The sequence below is a fragment of the Pongo abelii genome, chromosome 8 (genome assembly GCF_028885655.2).
Source record: "Pongo abelii isolate AG06213 chromosome 8, NHGRI_mPonAbe1-v2.0_pri, whole genome shotgun sequence".
NCBI lineage: Eukaryota > Metazoa > Chordata > Mammalia > Primates > Hominidae > Pongo > Pongo abelii.
Genome location: NC_071993.2, coordinates 56,331,453 through 56,347,726, shown reverse-complemented (window position 1 = coordinate 56,347,726; position 16,274 = coordinate 56,331,453). Strand labels below are relative to the sequence as shown.

At 42.8% G+C, this 16,274-nt stretch overlaps 1 pseudogene; it reads right to left on the bottom strand.

Annotated features, from left to right (window-relative positions):
* Nucleotides 1–7,441: 7,441 nt before the first annotated feature.
* LOC100445734 (mitogen-activated protein kinase 6-like) lies at nt 7,442–8,388 on the bottom strand (annotated as a pseudogene).
* Between the last annotated feature and the right edge of the window lie 7,886 nt (nt 8,389–16,274).

Sequence of the window (16,274 nt, the reverse complement as noted above, 5' to 3'; positions counted from 1 at the left end):
AAGGGTTGAAATGGACTGAACGAGACCCTGAAATGCTAGAAGCTGAAGACTTGGCCTTCCTCAACGCACCCCTTTCTTATCCTAACACTTGACAAAAAGTCATTATCTGTCTGAAAATAATGATAGATTCATACAGAATTTATGTCAGGGGCCAGTAAGACAGATAACTGCAGGAGCCGGGGGGGTTACACAACCTGGAGAGAGGAAAGTAGTAGGGAATAGTGAGGTCTGTGAACAAGTAGAGTTGACATGCCCAATCTAAAGGCAATGGATTTAAATTTCTAAAACATTTCTATTAACTGGATAAGATGCCTTTGATCCAGCTCAAACGATCTTGGTTTAGGTTTTCTAGTAAAATAGGTGTTTTGAGTACAGTTTAACAAACCAGACAATTAAGTATGAAGAACAAAAAACGGTAAGGAAGCAAGTGTGGCAGACAGGCAAGTGGGAGCTCTCCCAAGGGTGGTGTGGCTTTGGCCTGGTCGGGGACAGGGCTCATTTAGGAGACCACCAGAAGATTCAGGTGCCATCTGTAAGTTCCCAAAACGGCTCACAGGGGCATCTCTCCAGGAACGCGGCCCTAGCAGCAAGACAATAATAATGATAATGATAATGCCACAGTTGCAGCTGATGTTCACAGGGCAGTTGCTACGTGCTGGGCATTGTGTTCGGTACTGTCTTTAAAGTTTTTTAATTTTTAAAATAGACTTTGTTTTGTAGAGGAGTTTTCTATGCACTGCAGAACTGAGCAGGAAGTGCAGTGAGTTCCCATATATCCACCCCACAGCCTCCCCAACTGTTAACATTAGCACCAGAGTGGCGCATTTGTTACAGTGGGTGAACCTGCGTTGACATGTCATGATCATCAGAGGCCACCATTTACATTAGGGTTCATCTTGGTGTTGTACATTCTGTGAGTTTAGACAAATGTCAAATGACATATATCTACCATTATAATAGTTTTAACTGTCCTAAAAGTCCTTTAGCACTGTCTTGTTTTGTTTTGTTTTGTTTTTGAGACGGAGTCTTGCTCTGTCGACAGGCTGGAGTTCAGTGGTGCAATCTCGGCTCGCTGCAACCTCCACCTCCTGGGTTCAAGCGATTCTCCTGCCTCAGCCTGCCTGCCGAGTAGCTGGGATTACCGGCGCCTGCCACCACGCGTGGCTAATTTTTGTATTTTTAGTGGAGATGGGGTTTCACCATGTTGGCCAGGCTAATCTCAAACTCTTGACCTCAGGTGATCCGCCTGCCTCGGCATCCGAAAGTGCTGGGATTACAGGCGTGAGCCACTGTGCCCAGCCTAAAAATAGTTCTTTAGAAGACTTTTGCACACCTTTATATCACTCCCCAGGCAAACCAAATACTTCATATAAGGTTGTTTCACCCCACAATTTACACGCTTGAGATCCAGGGTGACTCAGTGATAGATCTGGAGCTTAGTGTTAAGTCCTCCATCACTTCCTGTGTCATGGCTTTTCTCCTATGATACTGCCATACCAAATGGAAAAACCATTTGACAGTATCTACCATACCCCGAGACTCAGCAATTCTACTTTTGGAAATGTATCTAATAGAAATGAGGGCTTAGGTCCACCAAAAGACAGGTACTAGAATATTCATAGGACCATTATTTATAGTAGAAAAAATTTCTAAAGTCCAACAGGAGTAGAATGGGTGAATGAATTGCTGTATATTCATACAGTGGAATACTATACAGCAATGAAAATGGCCAAGACATCCAATAAGGATGAATCTTACAAGCATAATGTTGATTGAAAGAAATCAGATACAAGAGATTTATACTGCACTATTCCATTCATATAAAGTTCAAAACCAGCCCAAGTTAACCTATGGTGATAGAGATCAGAATGATGGCTGCCTCTGGGAAGCATTGATTGGGAGGCAGTACCTGGGAGCCTTCTGGGGATGCTGGAAACTATCTTTGTGCTTATCTGGATAGCAGTTACATGGGTGTATACCATGTAAAAATTAAGCTGTGCACGTAAGATTGATGTACTTAACTGTATGTAATGGCAAAAACAGCAATTACTTTTGCACCAACCTAACATATAAGTTACAGCTCAAGAAAAAAAGTTTTTAAAAAGGAGGACGTTAAAATTTTGTCTTTCTATGTATATATATATGTAGGTGAGTTTATATTGTACACACGAGTTTGAATTTTTTTCTATCCCTTACTGGCATTAGACCCTGGGCTGGTCTAATCTCTCTGTGTTTTAATTTCCTCAAAAAGGGGATAATAATAACAATATTTTCCTCATAGACTTGTTGTGAGAATGAAATCAGTTAAATTCAAAATTTTAAAGCACTTAATACCTGGCACACAGTAAGTGCTTTGTAAGTGTTGACTATAATAGCATTCTATCAGAAGCATTTTTTAATGTAACACTCTTCATGAACACATTTCTTAAAGATTAGAAAATAAGCCATCATATAGCTGTATATTAATTTATTTAGCCATTTCCCTACAATTAGACTTTTAGGTTGTTTCTAACTTAGGGCTATTCTAAACAATGCTGCAAGAAACATCTCCATGTGTGTAACTTTGCTATTTTTAAATTTGCTTATTTGAGATGGATTTCCCAACAGAGCATTCCACAGTGGACATTTTGAGGTTTCTGATATGTATTACAACTGGCTGTATGGATACTCCTATAATCTGGAAGCCCTGAGACGCCTCAGAGTCCTTTACCAGGTCACCAAGTAATTAACCCCCTCAGAGCCCGTAGCTCTGGGCAGAGGAGGAGGAAAGAGATGCTGGCAGAGATGTATAGGGAGGTGGAAGGCTTGGCAAAGGAGAGTACTGCCATATTGGTCTTGGTTGAGCCACCATGGTTAAATACCATCTTGTCACTTTCCATATTTTGTGCTCTGTAGCAGAAGATCATTTATTTGGCTTTTATAACATTCTACTCCCCTGACTGTAAAGTGCTACACATTAGTTAATTTTTTTTTTAAATGAATTAATTCTGAAGGCCAGAGACATTTGAGGTTCTGTGGCTCCCTGAGATGCTGTAAATCCAGAGCTGGGAATTGTGCCTGCAGTGGCAGAAGCTGCCAGGTCACCAGATGGCAACAGAGTGGAGGTCCGGGTGCTGCCTTTGGTCCTGAAGGTTCAGATGCTTTCTGGCTGCCCACTGTTCCACACTTGGTGGGACAAGTGCATTAACTTTTCTTGCGTGATGCAGCAAGATCTCATTTCTTTTAGTAATTATGCTAAAATCTCTAGCTTTAGGAATTAAGACAACAATTAGCCAACCTCCGAGAGATTTATTTCTTTGGCCCTGTCTTAAAAGAGGAGATTGCACAACTGTAACCTCAGCCAGGCCCTTTCTCTGAGTCAGGGTCTGGTCCATGATATGACCATGGAAGGATGAGAGGCCAAAGAGAAGAATGGAGCCAGACATAAATGATTAACAATAATAAAAACTTTAAAAATGTGTTATTTTAAAACGTAGATATTAATGCAATGCAAACCTTCCTAAAAAGAAATGCCTGTTTGTGAACCACACACAAGCAAGGCCTTCCCATTTCATATTTCTGTGGTCTTCCATAAAAGTCATAGTAAGAAACACTCCCTAGTGGCACTGGGAAGAGAAATAACTGCCTCTGAGGAAGTGGCAAAAGGAAAAATGTTTCCAAATATTGGAACTCTTGAACATAGATAGTCAAGATGGAGTTGTTGTTTTTTGATTTTTTTTGGAGATGAGCTATCACTGTGTTGTCCATGCTGAGCATGAACCCCTGGGCTGAAGAGATTCTTCTGCTTCAGCCTCCCAAATAGCTGGGAATACAGGTACATCACCACACCCGGACAAGATGGAGGTTTTTTTTTTTTTTTTTTAATTGTTTTTCTTTTTCAACTTTTATTTTAGATTCAGAGGGTACATGTGCAGGTTTGTTATGTGGGTATATTTTGTGATGCTGAGGTTTGGGATACAAATGGTCCCATCATCCAGGTACTGACCATGGTACCTTGATACTGACCATGTCAGTTTTTCAACCTTGGCCTTCCCCCAGTAGTCCCCAATGTCTATTGTTGCCGTCTTTATGTCCATGTGTACCTGATGTTTAGCTCCCACTTATAAGTGAGTAAATGCGGTATCTGGTTTTTCTATTCCTGCTTTAATTCACTTAGGGTAATGGCCTCCATCTGCAACCATGTTGCAGCAAAGGACATGATATTATTCTTTTTTTCTTTTTTGGCTGTGTAAGATTTTGTGGTGTATACATACCACATTTTCTTTATCAAATCCACTGTTGATGGGCACCCAGGTTCATTCCATGACTTTCCTATTGTGAATAGTGCTGTAATGAACCTGCAAGTGCATGTGTCTTTTGGTAGGACAATTTGTTTTCTTTTGGACATATACCCACTAATGGGATTGCTGGGCTGAATGGCAGTTCTAAGTTCTTTGAGAAATCCCAAACTGCTTTTCACAGTGGCAGAACTAATTTACATCCCCACAAGTAGTGTGTAAGCGTTTCCTTCTCTCTGCAGTCTTGCCAACATCTATTGTTTTTTGACTTTTTAATAATGGCCATTCTGACTGTGTGAGATGGTATCTCTTCGTGGTTTTGATTTGCATTTCTCTGATGATTAGTGATGATGAGCAATTTTTCATGTTTTTTGGCCACTTGTATGTCTTTTTTTGACAAGTACCTGTTCATGTCTTTTGCCCCATTTTAATGGGGTTATTTGTTTTCTGCTTGTTCAATTGTTTAAGTAAAGATGGAGTTTTTATTTAACATATTTAAAGATGAACTCACTGAAAATTAAGCCATGAAGTTGGTCCTTTTTATGCATCCTTTTTGTTGACAGCCTTACCTAGGGCATAATTTTTTCTAAAGGGCTGAAGCACTCTTGATATTACAGAGAGCAGTGCCTCTCAAATTTAATGTGCATGTCACTTGGGAATATTGTTTAAATATGGATTCTGATTCAGTAGGTCTGGGGTGGGGCTAGGATTCTGCATTGCTAACAAACTCCTAGATGATGCTGATGCTTCTGGTTTGTGGATCAAAGTCTGAATAGCAAAGACATAGACAATGATGAAATCCAGTTTCTAGAAGACATTGAACATTCTGCTACTGAGTCTCTGAGCTCAAAACATAAGGCCTGTTTCCTGGAGCTTCCTGAGTGGTCAACAGAGACCCTCTTTCTAGCTGTGATTCATGGTGTGAATAAGGACAGACAAATGTCTCCTTTCCCCTCCCAGGTCAACCACTGAGAACACGTTGCAAACTCTCTCGGTGGAGTTTAAATAATGAAGTGATGTCTTGATCTGCCAATGTTTCAATAGCTCAGTACTTCCTTATGAAATCAATCGGAACCCAACCAACAATGACATTGATTATTCCCTAAGGCCGTCATCTCTAGCCCACACACTTCATATAATATAGGAGGCTCTCCCAATCTTATTAACTAACCTCAGCCCATACTTCCTCCCTGCTTCCACTGGAAGTTAATTATCCTGCTGGTATTTCTAAGTCACTGTGTTTATCATTGCCTAAAGATTTTTTCAGAAAAGAATAGGATTAATAAATGTCAGAGCCAGCTTTCTTAATTTTTATTATAATGCAAAAGGAAAGGAAACCAAGTGGCATCTGCATTCATATTTGTAGATTCACTGGAATTTGGGGTTCAAGAATGAAGGTAAATCTGGCAGACCAGGACTGAGTGACCTGCTCAGTATTGTAATTACCTGCAAGTTTATCATATGATGGAAAAATGCTCCTGAGATAATCTGTTGTTGTTTTTTTTTTTTCATTTAACCTAATTTTATTCATGCTTGCCTTGGGATGGGGAATAGATCATTCAGTAAAAACATACAGTAAAAACAAAATGTCTTATCATGTGCAACTTTTAAACTACAATAATGATGTACCTTAATTACTTCCGTGTACACAAGTCTAACTTTTTAAAAAATAAACACAATTAAACTTCTCGGAGCATTTTATAATAAAGTAATTCCTAATTAATTTTTCTTTGTAGATAGATCAAGCACCTCCAAAATACAAATTCCTGAACACAGTGAGCATGTTACTTAAAATGAACACTTACGTAAATTAAGTATGTGGACAGTCTTAGGATAAGCTGACATTATAGATTCAGCTAGGAAGGCAACAAACCATAGTGCCAAATGGAAAAAGTGTATTTGCAAATACATTTTAAAAACTAAGTTAATTTTAATAATTAAATACAGAAAATATACTAAAATAAATAAGATGTGATGTATTAACACTTCACTATAAAGAATGCATACCAGAACATTTATAAACAGTGAATGAGTCTTATTAAGAATAGTTTACTACAATAAACGCTGGCTAAATAGAAGTGCATATTGTGAAACACTATGGTGGTATATGTTTTGCCACGTACTCTTGTTACCTTGAGGTAGATAACACATGTGTACCAAATTGGGCATTCATTTTCAGTTGCTGCTGGTATCATGTGTTTTGATAAATGTGTACAGTAAGAAAAACTTGAAAATACTCATGAATGAAAAATTGTCTTAGAAAAAATAGCTCTTTTCATGCAATTATGTATAGTCTCACTGTGTAAATTTCAAGGCAAGGTTTGTTTCCTGTAAAACAGATCATTGTTCTATGAGAGAATGTTCTTTACTTGTCTTAGTGCATTTCTTTTCTTCTGCATTGCATTATTTTGCTCTAGTCTTTATTTTTGTGTGCAAATGACATGCCAGTTAAAATAAAAACTATCTCACATGTAGAAAAAGAAAGTCTGGATTTTAAAAACCAAGAACTAATAAAATCCTTACTAAATGACACCATCTGATTCAAGTAAAAAATGACTTAAACACTAGTAATAAAAAAAGACAAAACACATTTCATGAAGAATACAAAGATAAATGTCTGCTGAGTGTTTTAGTTCAGATGTTTCAGACTGCTACTGTATGTTTGATGAGGAATTTGGGAGGAAGATTTCATAGCAGAAGGTGTTAATGTGGCCTGTATTGACTTAAGTGGTGACCCAACTGGACTGTGAAACTGTGGGATGCCTATGGACTCGAGCTGCTTGTTGTCAGGCCTCTGAGCCCAAGCTAAGCCATCATATCCCCTGTGATCTGCACATGTAAATCCAGATGGCCTGAAGTAACTGAAGAATCACAAAAGAAGTGAAAATGGCCTGTTCTTGCCTTAACTGATGACATTACCTTATGAAATTCCTTCTCCTGGCTCATCCTGGCTCAAAAGCTCCCACACTGAGCACCTTTTGACCCCCACCCCTGCCAGCCAGAGAATAACCCCCTTTGACTGTAATTTTCCTTTACCTACCCAAAACCTATAAAACGGACCCACCCCATCTCCCTTCACTGACTCTCTTTTCGGACTCAGCCCGCCTGCACCCAGGTGAAACAAACAGCCTTGTTGCTCGCACAAAGCCTGTTTGGTGGTCTCTTCACAGGGACGGACGCGACTGAAACTTGTTAAAGAGGAACTCCCCACTGTTGTTCAGAAACCCTTCCTCATTTCCTCTCTCTCCAAGCTCTCCTTCCTCTACTGGCTCAGTTTCTAGCATTTCAGTATCTTCTTTCCTGCTAAAGAACTTGTCCAAGTAACGAGTGTAAGTGTTTTCTTTCTCAACTTGTTCATCCTTCCTTACCTCACAAAACTGATTGATGAGAAAACAGTCCTCCCCACCACTCACAAACTGGCTGTCCCAAGAAGATTGGTACAAGGCTTCTAACTGAGCCAGATTTGCCATTCCTTTTTCCTGTTTTTCTTGGCTTACTGACTTTGATATCAAACTTTTCAATTCTAGTTGGGACACTGAGCTATTCAAGTCATTTAATTTATCAACAACATCAGTAGGCTCATGTTGGGAACTAAGTTGAATAGTTCCTGCAATAAAGGAATCAAAATCAAATCCTTGATTATTTTCCCTCTCTTTTCCAGCCAGTTGCTGTGATGCTTCCTCTAGTGCTATCTGGGCTTTAACCAATCCATTCCTTTCACATTTTGATTTGCCTTATCAGATTTTTCTTTGCTTGTTCTTTCCAATTGGAAAGATCTATAATAAGCTTGGGTTCATAGTAATGATTCACTCTCTCTCCAAACTAAGTTATCTAAATATGATGATGACCTCGTTTTGTAGTTACAAGTATGGCTACACTCCAGATCACAATATTTTTTTTCATGATGATCTGGGTACTGCCAGCAAGGCTCAGTAGAGTAATTGTTATCAAAAGCAGGATCCTCCAGATACTTTTCCTGATCTCCATCCAAATATTTTCAGGGGTCAGCTTGTACTTCTTCTTCATCAGTGGCATCATACGGAGCTCTTGGATCAAGCTGAACTTCATCAATATCAAAGTTGTTATGTATAGGCCAATCATTGCCAATCATATTGCCTTTTCCTTTCGAATTGTTGAACTTGTGTAAACAAGGAAGAAAACTGGCATCCAAAGGAAAGATCTTTCAAAAAGAGAGAAAAAAATAATTATACTTCTACAGCAAGATGGTTTCTTGATGTTCATTGCATACACCAAACAGGCCTGTTGAGTTCCCCTTAGATTTAAAGCTCAAAAAGCTCTACTCATATTGAGAATTAAAAAGATTGCAGTACTCATAGTTCAAGAAAGGGGCAGCAACTCTGCAGACATTTAAAGAAAACACTCAAGAAACTCAAACGGAATGAAATGATATACTATGCACTCAGATTACTGTGCTAAACGATTTAACATTTAACAAAAATGTGAATAAATATGCACACAACAGGCTTCTATGAACATTCTCCTCACAGTGCATATACATTCAGTGTTGGACTGGTCCTGAGCAGCATCATTCTAAGGTGCTGTTAAGCACTGTTTCCGTTTTGCTTCTTTTCTTCCTTTGTTGCTATATATTTCAACAGGAAGCCCTGGTGGCTGTTGGTTAACAGAAGGTGTCTTTTGTTAGTGATCAGGTGGCTCCAGCTCACCACAATCACAATCAAAGCTACCGTCCATTTTACTCTGATACAATGGGCCTTCTCCAACTCATCGAGAGAGTGCAGGGCCTGTGGACAGCCCCCAGCTCAGGTCTCCGGCTGTGCTGGCCGCAGTGGCGTCTCTGAGGCTCTTGCTTTGCCGCAGTAGCCACCATGTAACCATGACCCGTGAGAGAGCGCTTCTGAGATAATCTTGAGTGAAAAGTGACTCTGCAAATTGTGAAGACAGTATAACCACAACTTTGGTAAAAGTTTGAATACCATGTAAGAGAAGAAAAATTGGAAGGAAAACACTAAATGATAAACTCAACTAAGGTGGTTGAGTTTAAACAGGAAAATATGAATATTCTTTCCTTTTACAATTTTTTTGTGCTTTTTAGTGTTTTTATAATGAGCATGTATTGACATTGCAATTGAAAAGAAAATCTGGACTCTAAAAAACACTCAATTAATGGGCCAGGTGCAGTGGCTCACACCTGTAATCCTAGCACTTTGGGAGATGGATCGCTTGAGCTCAGGAGTTTGAGACCAGCCTGGGCAATATGGTGAAACCCCGTCTCTACAAAGCATACAGAAATTAGCCAGGCATGGTGGCATGTACCTGTCACCCCAGTTACTTGGGAGGCTGAGGTGAGAGCATCACTTGAGCCCAGGAGGTGGAAGTTGCAGTGAGCCGTGATCATGCCACTGCACTCCAGCCTGGGTGACAGAGCGAGACCCTGTCTCAACAACAAAAAAAGACAACAAAAAGACACTCAGTTAAGAGACCTTACCTTCTGTCTGATTTGTTAACCATGTCAGTGTTCTTTCTTTTGTTTTATTCTTTGGTCTCTCTGTCTTCTCTGCCTATTCAGAGCTGAGGGTTCTCCCTGCACCTGCCAGAAGTCATCTGTACTCTGAAACCACTGAGAAGGCAGGGACTGCTTAAGTCTCTCTACAGCAAGATCAGGTTACTTCTCCAAGGGTAGTGAGGAAACAATTCTCTTGGCCTCAAATAAATATTAAGGCCCAACTCTGTATAAGGTGAGGCCTCCTAAGAGGTGGTAAATGTGCCCTACAGAGGCAGGGGGCCTGGGGCACACCTTCAGGGGCCATAAGACATCCTTGACTCTTCTTCCCTTACTACGCAAAGCCCCACTGACCCGGCCTCTGTAATGCTCTGCACGGGTCCCTCCTCCCCAGGCCTCATTGGTGAAACCTCCATTCACTGGGGTGCTTATGGGAGCTCACCAGTTCTCCACCAGCCTCCAGAATGACCTTTCTTTTCCTTCCTTCCTCCTTTCCTTTCTTTTTTTTTCTTTTCTCCTTTCTCTCTTTTTCCTCCCTCCTTCCCTCCCTTCCTCCCTTCCTCCCTCCCTCTCTCCCTTTTTCCCTCCCTCTCTCCCCTCCCTCTCTCCCTTTCTCCCTTTCTCTCTCCCTTTTTCTCTCTTTTTCCTTTCTTTCTTTCTTTCCTAGGCTGCAATGCAGTGGCGAGATCTCGGCTCACTGCAACCTCCGCCTCGCGGATTCAAGCAATTCTCTTGCCAGCCTCCAGAGTAGCTGGGATTACAGGCGCTCGCCACCATGCCTGGCTTTTTTTTTCTTTTTTTTCTTTTCTTTTTTTTTTTTTTTTGAGGCGGAGTCTCGCTCTGTCGTCCAGGCTGGAGTGCAGTGGCATGATCTCAGCTCACTGCAACCTCTGCCTTCCAGGTTCAAGCAATTCTCCTGCCTCAGCCTCCTGAATAGCTGGGATTACAGGGGCCTGCCACCACGCCCGGCCAATTTTTTTATTTTAGTAGAGACAGGGTTTCACCATATTGGCCAGGCTAGTTTCAAATTCCTGACCTCAAGTGATCCGCCCCCCTCAGCCTCTCAGCATGCTGGGATTACAGTTGTGACCACTGCGCCTGGTCAGAATGACTTTTCTACAAAATCTGACTGCGTCCCCTGCTGAAACCCTGAAGAGGCCCTACAGAGGTCTGAGGACTGAAATGTCAGGTAGAACGTTTGAGACCCTTGGCTGGGCCTGGCTGTCTCCAAGCCCTGCCCTGGAGCACCTGATGCCGGCCACAGAGAACCCCCTTCCCTCCACCCAGTATCGCCAGACACCCCAGACCCTTGATCGCCCTCCAGGCCTTGGTCCACAACACTCCCCTCACTCCATTATCCTTTCCCTCTCGCCCAGGAAGACCTCCCTGATGCATCTGCCTCAGAAGCGCACGCGCGGGGGTCTCCCTGCTTCAGGGGCCGCTGGCATCTTTCCGGGCCTTCCCGGGAGAGATTCCTGCGGTGGGCGCGGGCCTGGCCCACAGGCTCAGCGTCAAGAACTGTCCTCGTCCGCCTCACCTAGCACCTTCCCCAGCGGGGCGCGGCCGCGGCAGGAGGTTGAGGAGCGGAGCCCAGGACTGCCGCGCGGATCCGGCCTCCTGGAGGGGCGCGGACCCGGGGGCCCCGCACGTCGGATCTCCTGCCAAGGTGGCCGCCCCTAGCCCGCGCACAGCCCAGGCCCCTCCACACCCGCCCTCGCAGCCCCTCCCCGGCGCCCCGGGACACGACCCCGCGTCCCCTCGCGCGGCTTCTGTCTGCGCTCGGACGGACACAGCCGGGAAAACTCGCTCAGCGCCCGGGAATCCCCGCCCAGCCGAGGGCCTCCCAGCGCAGGGTTTCAGAGACAGATGTCGGCTGCTCCCAGCTCCCAGTCCAGCGCGCAGGCGGCGGCGTGAGCTCGCCCTGGGTCGAGAGGGAGTGACCCGGGGTGCCTGGCCTCGCGGAGTCAAAACCCGGAGTGGCGACGAAGAAGACGCAGACAGAGGTGTCCTGAGAGCCGGGCTAGGCAGGCGCGGGCTCCCCGCCCCTTGGGGACTCCGCAGGAGGGCACAGCCCGGCCAGGCCTGCTCAGAGAGGGGCTTCCCGCCGGGGCCCTGAGGTCTGGGGCGAGGGCCGGAGCGTGCAGCCGCCTGTGAACCGACGGGCAGGGATGCGTGGCCCTCAGCCCGAGGACAAGCGATGGCCTGGATCCTGTTTCCTGAAGTCCAAAATCTTGGCTGTGCCCTCCTTGGGGGTTCGCTCCAGGAGGTGGGAGGCCTCAGTTGCTGCAGGGGAGGCGGCAGCAGAGGTTTAAGGGGCTGAATGTGCCTCTGAATCCTGCAGCCTCCAAACGGAAACTCGAGTCCCTGCTGTCTCCATGTCCTGTCCCACCTGGACTGGGGCTGGTGGAAAGGCCGGCTGCAATGGAGCTGGAGGACAGGAGCAGATGGTTGCCCTAGGGGCTCCATCTTTCAGGGAGGAAAACCATGGGTATTCTGGAGGTTGGGGCCCAAAGGCCAAGGCTGGGAGCAGAAGAGGCCTGTGGGAGGCAGTGGTGGAGCCCCTCTGATTTGTCAGAGGGCAGCTGTCAGAGGGCTTGTCAGAGGGCAGCCTTGTGGAGAAGCTGACCATCTGGGCCTAGGATCAACACCTGCTGTATCACAGGCTTATCAGAGGAGGCGCCTTCTGCACTTCGGGGCACCCACAGATGATTTTTAATATGATGCAGGTCTTGGATCAATTTGATATTCTTAAGGTGGTAAAATTCCCCTTTCAAAGGTTTCTTTGTCAGATAATGAAATGTTCTAAAATTGCACAGTCGGTTGCACAACTCTATGGATATGCTTAAAAAAGAATTGAATGATATATTTTATACGGGTGAATTGTACGGTATGTGAATTATATCTCCATGAAGCTGAACCCAGTAACAGACCCACACAAATGTGCTCAACTGATTTTTTGACAAAAGTGCAAAAGCAATTCAATGGGGGAAGAACAGCCTTTCAACAAATGGTATTGGGGCAATGGACCGTCCTTAGGTGAAAAAAAAGAATTTCACCCTAAATCTCACATTTTATACAAAAATTAAAGGATAGTGAACCAAAATGCAAAATGTAAAACAATAAAACTTCTAGAAAAATAGGAGAAAATCTTCAGGATCTAGGGTGAGGTGAAAAAAAAATCTCAGACTAAACACCAAAAACATGAGCCATAAAATGAAAAAACGATATACTGGATTTCATCAGAATTACAAATTTTTGCTCAATGCACAACCCTACTAAGAGGATGAACAGGCAAGCTATGGGCCGAGAGAAAATATTTGCAAATCACGTATCTGACAAAGTCTAGCATCTAGACTATGCAAAGAGCTCTCAAACTCAACAGTAAGAAAAAAAAAGAGCGATCCAATTAGAAAAGGTCTAAAGGACATAAAGAGACATTTCTCCAAAGAGGATATACAGATTACAAACACACACATGAAAAGATGCTCATTAGCCATCAGGGAAATGCAAATTAAAACCACAATGAGATATCATGACATACCTATCAGGATGGGTAACACACAGCACCAAATGCTGGTGAGGATGTAGAGAAACTGTATCACCTACATATTGCTGATGGGACTATGAAGTGGCACATCTACTCTAGAAAAGAGCATAAGGTTTATAAAAAATGAAACATGCAACTACCATATGACCCAGCAATTGTACTCCAAGGCATTTACCCCAGAGAAATGAAGACTCATGTTCACACAAAAATCTGAACATAAATGTCCATAGCAGGTTTATTTGTAATAGCCAAAATCTGAGCACAATCCAGATGCCCTTTATGAGTGAATGGTTAAACAAACTGTGGTACATCCATACCATGGAATACTACTCAGCAGTAAAAAGAGACAAATGACTGATTCACACAACAACCTGCATGAATCTCCAAAGAAGTATATTGAATGAAAAAAGCTAATCCCAAAAGGCTACCTACCCTATAATGCCACTTACATATAACATTATTGAATGCAAAATTATAGAGATGGAGAACTGATTAATGGTTTGGAGGGGTTAAGGAGGAGGTGATGTGGGAGGGAAATAGGTGTGGCTATAGAAGGGCATTTTGAGGGATCCTTGTGGTGATAAAAATGTTTTATACAGTAGTTTGTCCTTATCCTGGGGAGATATGTTCCAAGAGCCCCATGGATGCCCAAATCCTCACATAGTATCAAACCCTATATATACCCTGTTTTTTCCTATACATACCTATGATAATTTTTTTTCTTTTTTTTTTTTTTGAGATGGAGTCTCACTCTGTTGCCCAGGCTGAAATGCAGTGGCACTCTCTCGGCTCACTGCAACCTCCACCTCCTGGGTTCAAGTGATTCTCCTGCCTCAGCCTCCTGAGTAACTGGGATTCACCCACCACCACGCCCGGCTAATTTTTTGTATATTTAGTAGAGATGAGGTTTCACTATGTTGGCCAGGCTGGTCTCAAACTCCTGACCTCAGGTGATCCACTTGCTTTGGCCTCCCAAAGTGCTGGGATTACAGGTGTGAGCCACCGTGCCCGGCCCATACCTATGATAAATTTTAATTTGTAAATTAGGCACAGTAAGAGATTAACAACAATAAGTAAGACTATAAAAGAAAAATTATAATAATATACTGTAATCAAAGCTATGAGAATGTGGCCAAAGCATCTATAAACAAAGTTAAGACAAGTGACAGACTGGGAGGAATGTTGCAACATTTACAACCTACAAAATATTCTTATTCAGAATATGTACAGAGTTTATGTGAATTCAAGCAAAATATAAACAACCTGATAGAAAAATGAGCAGTCTATCAATAGGCAATTTGTAGAAAAAGAATACAAAATAAGAAACATATAAAAAGATTTTCAGGCTGGGTGCGGTGGTTCATGCCTGTAATCCCAGCACTTTGGGAGGCCAAGGCGGGCAGATCACTTGAGGTCAGGAGTTCAAGACCAGCCTAGTCAACATGGTGAAACCCTGTCTTTACTAAAAATACAAAAATTAGCTGGGCATGGTGGTGTGTGCCTGTACTCTCAGCTACTTGGGAAGCTGAGGCAGGAGAATCGCTTGAATCCAGGAGACAAAGTTTGCAGTGAGCCAAGATCACGCCACTGCATTCCAGCCTAGGTGACAGAGCGAGACTCCACCTCAAAAAAAGAGAGATTTTCAAATTCACTTTCAGTTTTATGCAAACTAAAACAAAATGTGATTTTTCACCTATCAGATTGGCATAAATGAAAGAAAACTGATAATAAATCTTGGCAAGGATGTATGGGAGTGGGAACTCAAAAACACTAATGAGGAAGTATTCAGTGGAATGGTCTTACTAGATATTTATTATACATATTAAACTCTAAAGAATATATATCTTTTGACCCATTGTTAAACTTAATTTAGAAATCAGGCCGGGCATGGTGGCTCACGCCTATAATCCCAGCACTTGGGAGGCCAAGGCAGGGGGATCATGAGGTCAGGAGTTCGAGATCAGCCTGACCAACATGATGAAACTCCATCTCTACTAAAAATATAAAAATTAGCCAGGCATGGTGGTGGGAACCTGTAATCCCAGCTACTGAGGAGGCTGAGGCAGAAGAATTGCTTGAACCTGGGAGGTGGAGGTTGCAGTGAGCTGAGATCCAGCCACTGCACTCTAGCCTTCGTGACAGAGCAAGACTCCATCTTGGAAAAAAAAAAGAAGAAAGAAAGAAAGAAAGAAATGTTACCATAGTAGTTTTGCATGTACTAAAGGGAATATATAGGAGGACTCTTTTCTCCTTTTTTTTCTGTAAATGTCAAAAGAAATGGAAACGTTCATTCAATGGGAGAGAAGTGACATACAGTCACCATACATGCCTATAATGAATACAACATACCCATGAAAAAGAATGAGGTGGTCCTACACATACTGAGTTTAAATAAAAATCTTCAAGACAAGGGAAAAAAAGAAACAAGTCGTGGAACTATATTCTAGTGTGATCTATTTCATGTTTTTATGTGTATGTTTGTACTAGCATATGGATATAAACACATAAACAATTTTGTAAAAATGTTTGCCAAACTGGCCAGTAGTTATCTCTGGAAGGAAAAAAAAGAGGTGAGGTTGGGGCAGGTGGAAGGGGGCTTTTCACATTTTGTTCTGTATCCTTGTGTATCATTTAAGTTCTGTACAACTAGAATAAATAAAAACTTCCATGTTCTGACACACACACACACACACACACACGCCACAGGCATGGGAAAAAAAGAAAGGTGTCTGTTTCTGAAGATCTCTGCAAAGCCTACAGCCACTGCCACTAATCCTCTCAGGCTTCTGAGAATGGCAGCCACCCTCATGGGAGCGTTGATTGCCCCAAATGTTTGCTTTAATTAATGCAATTAGCAGAACACCAATTAGGCTGGAAGGCTGAAAGGCTCTGAAGCCTTTTGATTTGCAAGAGCCTTGTTCCTGCCTGCTGCTCTGTGTCAGGCTTTCCATCTTTCTTAATCGGTGAC